General features: G+C 48.0%; 1 long non-coding RNA gene across 1 annotated transcript; it reads left to right on the plus strand.

Moving 5' to 3' along the window:
- Positions 4,710 to 7,885, plus strand: LOC110389184. The gene is made up of 3 exons (XR_002433079.1): positions 4,710 to 4,825; positions 4,927 to 5,081; positions 5,298 to 7,885. It is a non-coding gene; the product is annotated as an uncharacterized LOC110389184 (long non-coding RNA).

A 10,514-nucleotide genomic window follows, 5' to 3' on the forward strand; every position in this document is an offset into this window, starting at 1 on the left:
ATTTGCTTACAGATGAACACGTAGTGCTTTTGTTTGCTTGTGCATGTTAGGGGTGGCTGGTTCAAAGCGTGCTGATTCTTAGAAGCGCTCATCCCCATCCCCACCCCAAAACGCTGAGGAAGTGTTAAGGCTTCTGACTCTGACATCTTGTACTCACATAAAAAAGGGCTTCTTCCACTGAATGCTCAAACTTCCCAGCTTTCCACTGTGCCTTCAATAAACTGCTTTGAAAGTACGTGCTTTGTCCATGAATTTTTCCATAGATGCTGGTTAATGAAATTACAAAGCAGGGAGAGAAGTGCTCTTTGGCTGTCTGGAGAAAGGACCTGTTGTCTCCGTGGACAATTTGGGGCATGCTGGGGCTCAGACACCAGGAGAGTCCTGTTTATTCTATTTAGTTCCTCACGTGACATCAGCTTTTAGGTATTTTATAGGCCAAGGTGCCATTTACTTAAATAGCAATTGATATCAAAGCTTGCTAGGAATCCCCAAAATGCTTCAGAGCGTCATAACACCTCCTCCACAACTAGCGTGCCACCTGTAGCTTCACTCGCCACTGTGATATCCGAACAACACACTCACATGGTCCCTCCGCGTCCCAGCAATTGGATGAGGACAGTGCCAGCACTGACCTCCATGGGCTTGGTGGGCTCTGCCATATTTGTACATACTCCAGATATTAATACCTTTGCTTCAGTGGCATTAAAGCTGACCAACAGTGACGTTCCCCAGTATGACTTAAAAGGGATGAATTGGAAGACCTCTTGCCCATAACGGGGTGGAAATGAAATTTGTCTAGTTTTGAAATCTCCCACGCAGAGCTCAACCTGAGGGCTGGTCACTGGGGGCTCATTTCATGGAAAGAATCCAACATGTCCATGAGATGATTCACCTGACCAAACACAGGCACCTAATTTAGCATGAAGTGCATCAAGTGCAAGACTCTCCTGGCTGCATCAAATAGACCCATCTCAGCTCTACAGGCAGCCCAGGGCAGGGGCATTAGTGCAAATGGAGACATCATCATGCAAGACGCCTGCATACACTCAGACAAATACACCCTGCCTGTCATCCATAGGGTTTGCAGACACTATTATCACCACGAATTTCTTCCTGTCTCCAGTACACGAAGAATTACAGGTTGCTCGGCGCCACTAATCTCTGTGCTCTCATGGGGCAAAATTCTAATAGCAACCTTAAAAAAAAAAAGTGAATATTAAAGGTTGATGCAAAGAAGATAAGCACCTTGGGGACGGGTGGGAGGTGTCACTTCAATGCTGAAAGAAGAAATTGTCTCATCTGAATTTGGTCATCAGAATGTCAGATCCAGGTTAAGGGTGATGGGAAGTCCACTGACTGAGCTCCATTCGAAACCCAGTTTGATGGGTCATCTGAGCAGCTAAAATTGGACACATCTGTGTGCTCACAGATGTGAGTTGGGAAGAAGGGCAGCATAGAGCCTGGAGCCCTGCTGAGACACAGGTAGCTCCACCGACCACCTGCATGTCATCATCACCATGCTCTGGTCCATGGCATTGAACTGCTGTGGCTCCAAGTTTGGGTTCTCCTTGGGGTATGGAAAGGCATGGCCATCCCCTTGCAATCCAAAGCCAAGGCAACTCTGCTTGACTTTCCTTTAGAAGCTGAGTGGATTCCGCTTTGGTTGGATCTTCTTTAGTGTTGCTAAAGCAGACGGTTGTTTGAGAAAGATTTGGACCTGGGCTATTCCCCGCCACCTGCTGCAGGTTGACTTGTTGGCCAGTCACTCTGGCCCTTATGTGCAGCCTGGTAGAGCAGGAACTTGCTTTGCATGACACTCCCAACCTCCAAGGGGCAAGCCCAGACGCGGCCTTTCCAGATCTTTCCCCTCTGACCTTTAGAGCCATGGCCTGTAAGGCCTGCATCCCCCAACACCACCACCAAAGAACACATCCCCTGAAACACTGAGGCGTGAAGGGCAACTCAACCCAACACTGCACCCTCCTCCTGCAGACAGGAATCTGCCAGCAAGGTGATTCCTCCCATCCCAGGAAGCAGCAGGAGACTGCCTAATTGCAATGGGAGAATAATTACCAAGTAGAGGCCTGAATAATAGAGAGAAGAAAGGAAGATGATGCTACCTCTTCCAAAACACGGGCAGCACCTTTCCTCCTCGTGTTTGAACCAACACCCAAACGTTCTCAGCTATAATTTTAGCAAACCAAGGAGGAAAATGAAGACGGTGCTAACATTTTCTCTATGGCTACAGCTGTAAAGATTTTGTCACAGTAAAAAAGGGGAAAGGTTCATCTCAGATGGTTTTCAAGCTAATCATTAAGGCGTGCATTACAAGCTTTGAGAGACTGGGAACAGTTCCAGATAAGTGATTACTATTTTTCCTTCCTACTGTTGTTTTATACTTGTTTGTTTTAAGTATTGAAACAATGCCCCCATTTTGAATGATGGCAAAATAGCAAAACCCACATTATTGTTGTGAACTCCTGCCAGCTATGGAGTTTCAGTGCAAACGTTTCAAAGGACAGTTTCGACTTTCTAAAAGAATTCTTTTCTTGCTCTTCTTTCTCATCTCAGTTTTCTTAAACAAACTGCTGTTTCAGGCCAACCACCTGGATATTTCTGTCTCTTCAAATACCCAGAGAAAGCATTTTGATAACTGAGAAAAGAATCTCTCCAGTCCTTTTAGCAAAACTATTCATGATATGAATATGGAAATACTATTCCAGAGATGTTATCATACGAAATGTTCAGGGTTTGATGTTTTGGCTGAGAAATACATACACTCTAAAAACTACCACAGCCAAGGAGATGAAGAACTGAATTTACAGAGCAGGAAGGGTGACTCGTCATACCCCATGGTATTTCTCTGTGCTGAACACAGCCAGATGAGAACTTAGGGAGAGGAGGAAGAGGGGCAGTAATAGGAACAGAGGGGAAGTTGTCCCTAGGGTGCCCCATGTCCCTGCAGCACAATATGGAAGACATGGCACAGCCTCAGCATCAGCCCAAAGAGCTCACTTTGCAGCAAGTATTTGAGCAGATACCTTGAGTGTGAGGTTAAAGAAGGAAAAATTCTTCAAGCCATGTTTGTCAAGTAAGCTTTTTCACTTCCTCACTGTTGTCCATGCTTTTGTATGATAGCAGCTAGAGTGTTTTTTCATCTCAAACCCAACCATTGGTTGCCATGAGCCAAACCAAATGGCGCAGGTTCAAAACCATTAATTTCATCCAACCATGCCCAAGGTGAGGGCTATTTTCAAAGCGTGCCGCTAGATGGGCTCCTTCCCTTCCTGCTCTGCACTTTGCCTATGGGCAAAGTCCTTTTCCATCTCTTCTTACCTGGAACAAGATGAAGATGGAGCCCTTGAGGCCCAGCACTGGAAAATGGGTATTTGCTTCTCCTTTTTCTGCTGACTGGGGTATAATTGGGTTGATGAGTTGGAAGACAATGGGTTAATGGTTGGAAGATAATGGGTTGATGGGTTGATGGTGGGACTAGATGATCTTCATGACCTTTTCCAACAGATTCTATGACTCTAAGATAAAGAGATTTCAAATTCATGATCAACAGCAAAGAAATTGAGCAGCTTTGCTGAAACAGAAACTGACCTTTGGTCTCTGCAGTTCTATGGAGATCTTGGCGATGGACAACATGGGTGCAGGTGGGGTGGCATGAGATGTGGAGTGTCACAGGGCTGGACTGAAGATCCCAGAGGCTGTGGGGACCCTGGCTAGAGCAGAAGGTTTGGGTTTTATGGAGGAGACATAGGGTGCATCCTGGTGATGGTGATCCTGGAGGTCCCAGTCATTCTGCAAACTGTGAAAACACCAATGCATCAGTGCAGGAGGCAGCTCCCAGTGACAGTGCACCTTTGGAGCTGAAGAAGAGGAGCAGGAAGCACCTACAAAATCTCAGCAGCAAACCTGCCCGCTTCTCTGTTAAGGCAGGAGAGGGAACTTTGCCTTATTCCATGGTGAATTCCTTACATGGCCAAAGCGAGAAGTTCCCAGCCTCATGAGAAGGAAATGATTTAGAATATCCCACTCAAAAAAAAAAAAAAAAAAAAAGTAAATAAATAAAGATTGAAGAAAATATATTATATATTACTTGTGCAATTTCACCAGAGGTAAAAAAAGAAAATTAAATACCTCAGAATTTCCCGGAGGCCAAAGTTGCATTTTTGTGGTCTGACAAAATGGATGCAGATTTATTGTGTGTTTTACCATTACTCAGGGAATCATTATCAGGGATTGTTTGCATTTCCCTTACTTCAGATACCCAATTTCCAAGCCTCACAGCCAGCTCCCAGGAAGCACGAGAGGTTTAATTTCCCCCTTTCTGATCCCTGCACTGGATGGGATGGCCTCGGTGTCCTCCTGCTGTGCTGCTTTCTATTCTTTAATGAACACACCACTGCCTATAATTATCACCACGTTATTATTATTGCTGGCAGCCAAGTGGAGAACACACATGGGAAATTGGGGGTGGTGCTTCCAGCCCCAAGAAGTGGATAGGCGCTTTGCACAGCAAGTGGGAGAAAATGATACCCAAGGAGCCTGCCACAAAGCAGATTGTGGACAAATGCAGGTAAGAAATTAGCCAGTAATTAGTTCCTCCTGTGAATGCTCATTCCTTGCAGCCAGCTGGCTCCACAATCCACATTATATCCAGAAGCAAGTTGTTTCTTGTGATGTGGTCAGTGGCACCAGGAGGGAGGGGGAGGCTTTAGGCAGAGATCTCACCTGGAAAAGGAAGGATCAGAGCAGGAGATGCTCTGGAGTTGTGGTCCAGGCTCAGCCTGAGGCTGGAGGAATCCCCAGTCCCTGGGTATGAGCTTCACAGGGTTATGCTGGATTTCCTTGCCTCTGCTTAATGAACCATATTTCCTTTTAAGATTATTTTAATGGAAAATTAATCCTTCTTTACAGGAGTAAAGAGAATTTTGGACCTTTCTGCCTGGTGGCTGAGCCAAACATTTGGGTACTTTCTGACCTGAGTGCACCCATGCATTTTTTGCTACCTGGATTTCAGGAATGAGCCGTGCCTGAGGAGGGAGAGATTCCTCCCTTCACAGGATGTTCAGGTCAGATATTAGCAAAAAATGTATCCTCTGAAAGAGTGGACAGGCCTTATAACTGCTGCCCAGAGAGGTGGTGAGTCACTGTCCCTGGAGGTGTTCAAGAACGATGGAGATGTGGCACTTGGGGACATGGTCAGTGGGCATGGTTGGGATTGGACTTGGTGATCTTAGAGGCTTTTTCCTAACTTAATGGGTCTGTGATTCTATGATCTTTTCCAGAAACGCTCTCATCTTTAGGTTTAGTGCAGAAAGAATTGGGTTCTGGAGCTGGAATTCCTGCTGACCCCCACTACTTGCACATAGAACCCGCGTCGCACAGATATTCTCCATGGGTTGGCATAGCACTCATGTTTGCAGTGCAGAACCCTCCTTCCCCACCTAGTGCCCTTTGGCCATGGACCAGCTCATCAGGTTGGCTTCGTCCTTTCCTGGATTAAAGGAACTGTTCCTCAGGGATGAGTCAGCCTGGCCTGATCCTTGCTGCAGGTTGAGGACTCACATTATGCAATTAGTTCTGCATTTCCCCAAAACTGATGCAAATGAGGGGGAATCGCTCCAAACTGCAGCTTTTTGCAACCTTTAGGCACAAAGTTTGCATTGCCTCCGGCAGGATGGAAATGGACAAACGATGGGTGATGGGCATCATTTGGAACCCAGCACTAAGCACAGCTCTGAGCAGATGCACAACACTCCAACCCCTGGACCCCCCCTGCACAACTGCAACACCCACACACTGACCTAGGATGGATCCTTAAAAAAGGATCCCTGCCAGATTTCTTGAAATGAGCTATTTTGTACAACAGAAATTAAATCAACGCTGTTATCATTCTTGGGCAGCAGCCCCTTGAGGAAAGCAGGGAGGCAGAAGGGTGAAGCATTTCCCATTCAAAGATACTTCTTTACTTCTGGGGTCAAGGAGAGGGAATTGGGTGCTCCTGAGGAACAGGGTATGAGCATCCAGCACCAATGTTGGTGACGAGGGGTGTGGGTGCCAAAGCAGCAGTCACACCAATGACTGATGTCATTGCATGCTCTTGGAATAACTTGAAAGAAAGTCATCGGAGAGGGGTGGGACGCTTCGGGGACAGTGAGCCTCTGGTGTTTGTCAATCCTTCAAGGAAACGAGGACAGGGAAGCCACAGCTGTCACGCTTGGTAATTAAAGGGAAAGTTGTACCTTGGACAGATGGGGATTTGCGATGCTGAGCAGCACGGTGACTGTGTTTGCAAAAGTGCCTGGGGGAAAAACAGTGGCTGCTCTCTGTAGGAAGCTGAGGAGCTGGGAGGACAGGTGTGCAATTACTGGGATGTCCAAGGCACCAAGCTGGCTTCTGGTCATTGTCATTTCCCCATGCAAGCCATTCCTGGATGGAGAACAAGAGAGCCAGGTGCTGAGCACTGCCTGGTGTCACACGCAGGTGGTTACCCCATAGGGATTTCAGTGAGAATAAGCAACCACATAATAACAAGAACAAAGAGAATAATGAGGCAACACTGATGCGTGGAGCAAGAAAGAACGCTGGAATTCCCCAAACAAACCTTCGCCAGCGTGCAGGCAGTCCAGCTATTAAACCAAACCTTGGGTTTCTGAGACCTTGCTCATCCTTCTGAAAGCAGCAGGTTTCCCTTAACGTGCTTCCCTGTGTCCTCCAACACAGGATGGCCAGGGAATCCTGTGCAACCTGTGGTTCACAGCCAGACTTTCTCTTTTCTGTGTTTCTGTGCCATTCCCAGCTTGTTGTTTTTTTTTTTTCCTCCCATTTACTGAGTGCTGGGTTTCACTGCAGCGCAGTTCCCAATCCAAGGCAGTGGTTGAGGAGAGGTGCCCAGCTGGATTTCAAGCCCACCATGGACACGTGAAAGAAACAACTTCCTAAAGCAGGAGATGGAGATCAGAAAGCTCAGGAATCCACCGCAGAAACACACTGCAATAAATAGAAGCATGACTTTGCATCTGATCTGGTTCCCCGGAGGATGTGGCTAAGCCAGTGGGGAGCTCAGCTCCAGGAGGAAGCAGCTATAATCATCACGGTTGCTTGGCTTTATCTCCCTGGCTGTGTGGTTTGCTGGCAACTCAGAGAGCCCATGTCTGGGGATGGAGGCTATGAGCCTGTGAGCTGCTCAAAAGGGAGATACAGGCTGCAGTGCCCCCCAGGGCAGATCCAGGCACGTCTGGGTGCTGAGCATTGGGCTGCAAGGAATGGAAGCTGGCTGCAACTTCCTCCAGGACAAATGCTTCTCTTTATCACAGTCAGCCCAGAGAGGACAACCATTACACAGAGCTTACGCACCCAGCCACTGCCTCTGCCATGATACACTGTCATTTTTTTTGCGTGCTGGTGGCAAAATGAGCCACAAAAAATGACTCTAACCATTCATTAAGATAATAGGTACATATTCTGCAAGCTCTCCCTTCTGTAATCTCTTTAATCTGAGTGTCCATCTGGAAGGCTTTATGAATTGCTGGGTGCTTACCAGCACAGCATTGTTGTTTCTCCTGGTTCCCATTTGTTGTTTTTGTTTGGCTTTGACCAAGAGCCCCACCTCTGCTCCTGAATCTGCCTCAGTCACTTCCATTGACTATGCATGGGGCCTGTGCCTCCAGCTTCAGCTCGGTGGTGGAGGAAACCTGCACAGGAAGAGTGTTTATTCTCTCATTATCCTACTTGCCAAGACATTTAGGCCTTTAATGAGGTTTGCTCTCTAACGTTTCCCCATGTCCCCCTCCGAAGAGCAATGTTTCCATGTCCCCCTCTATAGAGTCATGTCTCAGCTCCACAAGCATGCAGAGGTTGCATTGCTGATAAAAACTCTTTCTGCTCTGCACATGTGTACCACCTTGTACTTCATTTTTTTTGCTAGGGAAACCTGCCCGTAAGTCTGCAAAATTAATGCTATTACATTAACCACATGCTGCACAGCTCCCTTCTGTGCCCACTGCGGTGCACACACAGATTTCCAGACCCACCGATGGGAACCGGTTGAAATTCCGAGCTGCATTTCCCTCCTCCCACACCTCTGCTGCTGCGGGGCATCTCTGGAGTCCCTGTGCATGAAGGAACACGCTTTGGTTGGAAGCATTCATATCTCACCAGAGGAGAGGCAGAGGCAGCTGTCCCGTGACACAGCACAGCAAAGCTTCCAGCCTCAGCACCTGGCTGCTGTTTGCCACCTTTCCCCAGAAAAACACTTTGGGTGCAAACCTCACGCCCTGCTCCCGGTGCATCATTGCAACTCCTTTTGCAGCGGCCATTCCCAGCGCTGCTCTGTGCACTTTCATCGTGACCCTGCTGTGCCCATTCCACCCCATTACTCAGAGCCCTAATAACCCATTGGGCCACATGGCTGGCCAGGTGATGCAAAAGGGCCTTGCACATTCCTATGCAAAAGAGGAACGTTACAAAGGAAAAGGGTGGACATTCACAGTGTTTGTACGAAACCTATTTGCCTCTTGCAAAATAAGGCAGTAAATAAGGGTATGACGGAGAGTTTCTCTGCTTAGGTCACTGTCAGCACCATCAACGTGGAGATTTTCCAAACTCGAACAAGATGCCGTGTGCTGCAGTGGGCTTCAATCAACATTTCCAGTGATCACTCAGCAATGCCCAAAGCAGAACTCCACCCCCAGCATTCCCACCATGAAAACAGTAAAAAAGAGCCCAGAATATGACAAAATCACCCCAAATGAAACACTGGGATTTGCTTTCAGGGCACCAGGGTTGTCCAGTGCTTGACAGAGGAAATGGGAAAGTAGGAAGCTCTCGATGGGGTGATGTATCGCCCTTGGGAGCAATGCTCACTTCTACTTTCCTTACTGCCACAATGCCCAGCATCAGTGCTGGTAACATGACCAATGCTGGTGACATTCTGTTTATCACTGTGCAGATCCTCTTTCCAGTGGAAAGGCTGCAAATGAATGGAAAGGTTTTGGCAAAGTCCTACGTAGCAGCGTGGCAAATAAAGGTGGTGCACATGGGCTGTGGCCAATGGTGGCCTGAAATCATAGAATCGTGGAATCATAGAGTCATTAAGGTTGGAAAAGACCACTAAGATCACCAAGTCCGACCATCAAGCCAACACCACCATGTCCACTCACAGAATCAAAGAATCGTTAAGGTTGGAAAAGACCTCCCAGACCATCCAGTCCAACGCCAGCCCACACCACCATGCCCACTAACCATGCCCCTTAGTGCCACATCTCCATGGTTCTTGAACACACCCAGAGATGTGACTCCACCACTTTCCTGGGCAGCCTGTGCCAATGCATCACCACTCTTTCAGAGGAGATTTTTTCCCTGATATCCAACGTGGAAGGCTGGAATTATCTTGCTCATTTATTGCCCCCAAACACCATGTGATGTCCAGTGGAAAGCCAGGTCAAGTGTGGGTAGATGTGGAGCATGGTGTCCATGGTGATGGAAGGAGCTCAGAGTATTGTCCCAACAAATGCACCACCTGCTTTGATGTGGGAACAGCATCCAGCTGCAGTTAAGGGCTGGAAGAGCCCTCATGGACCCATGCAACCAGAGGGTGATGTCCCAGGGGCCTCATTAGCCCTTTTAATGGTGACTGCAGGGTCCCTTTGCAAGGAGCCACACAAACTGCCAACAGTAGCCAACAGTGCTGGGAGCACGGCCAAGCCCTGCCGGCTCCATTTCATCAGGAAAGGGTCTTTAAAAAGCAGTTTTCTCATTGGGATAAAGCAATCTTGGTTGGCTGGTCATCACAGCAGGAGGCTGGAAAACCCCTGGGGCTCTCTCTGTTTTCACAGATGACCCAACAGACCCAATTTAGCAGAGTGCTTAAATAGAACTAATTTGCCCTAATGCTGGGTAAATCTCAAGGCCTCGAGTCCCAGGGTAGCCACCAAGGCTCGAGGCATGTTTAAGGCCAAGGACCTCAGGGGTTTCCTGGTGAATTTGAGTGTCATCTATTGCTTTAAAGCTTTCCTGAGTCCCATCAGCCTGAAAACTGCAATTTCAACTTTTTCCTTGTAACGCAGCAGATCAGTGCCTCTCCACAGCTCCTCAGCCACTGCCAGACCTGCACCAGCCAGGTCAAAGATTGGAAGAAGTGCGACTGCAATCCTTTCCTGCAGAATGCGAAATGACATCGGCGCGCTTGCTGCTTTGAAGTTTATGTAACCAGAACTGGCTTTGTGACAGCTCAGCAGCTGCAAACCACAAGCACTGCCCTGAACCCTCTGATGTGCGGGGCTGGGCACCTGCCAGCAGCCACCTCTTAGGGCTGGAGTATGGGCTTGGTGCTCTGAGTGCATAGGGAAAGAGCAGGGAGGGGTTACAGGGATGGTAGCTAGGGGAGGAACATGGGTGATGGTCCCATTTTCCTTGTTTTACAGCCCTAAAATTGTGCAAGTGTTGCACATGTGGTGCAACGAGGCCATGAGTACTCCGTGTATGAGCAGCATTCCACGTTG

The sequence above is a fragment of the Numida meleagris genome, chromosome 32 (assembly GCF_002078875.1).
Source record: "Numida meleagris isolate 19003 breed g44 Domestic line chromosome 32, NumMel1.0, whole genome shotgun sequence".
Taxonomy (NCBI): Eukaryota; Metazoa; Chordata; class Aves; order Galliformes; family Numididae; genus Numida; species Numida meleagris.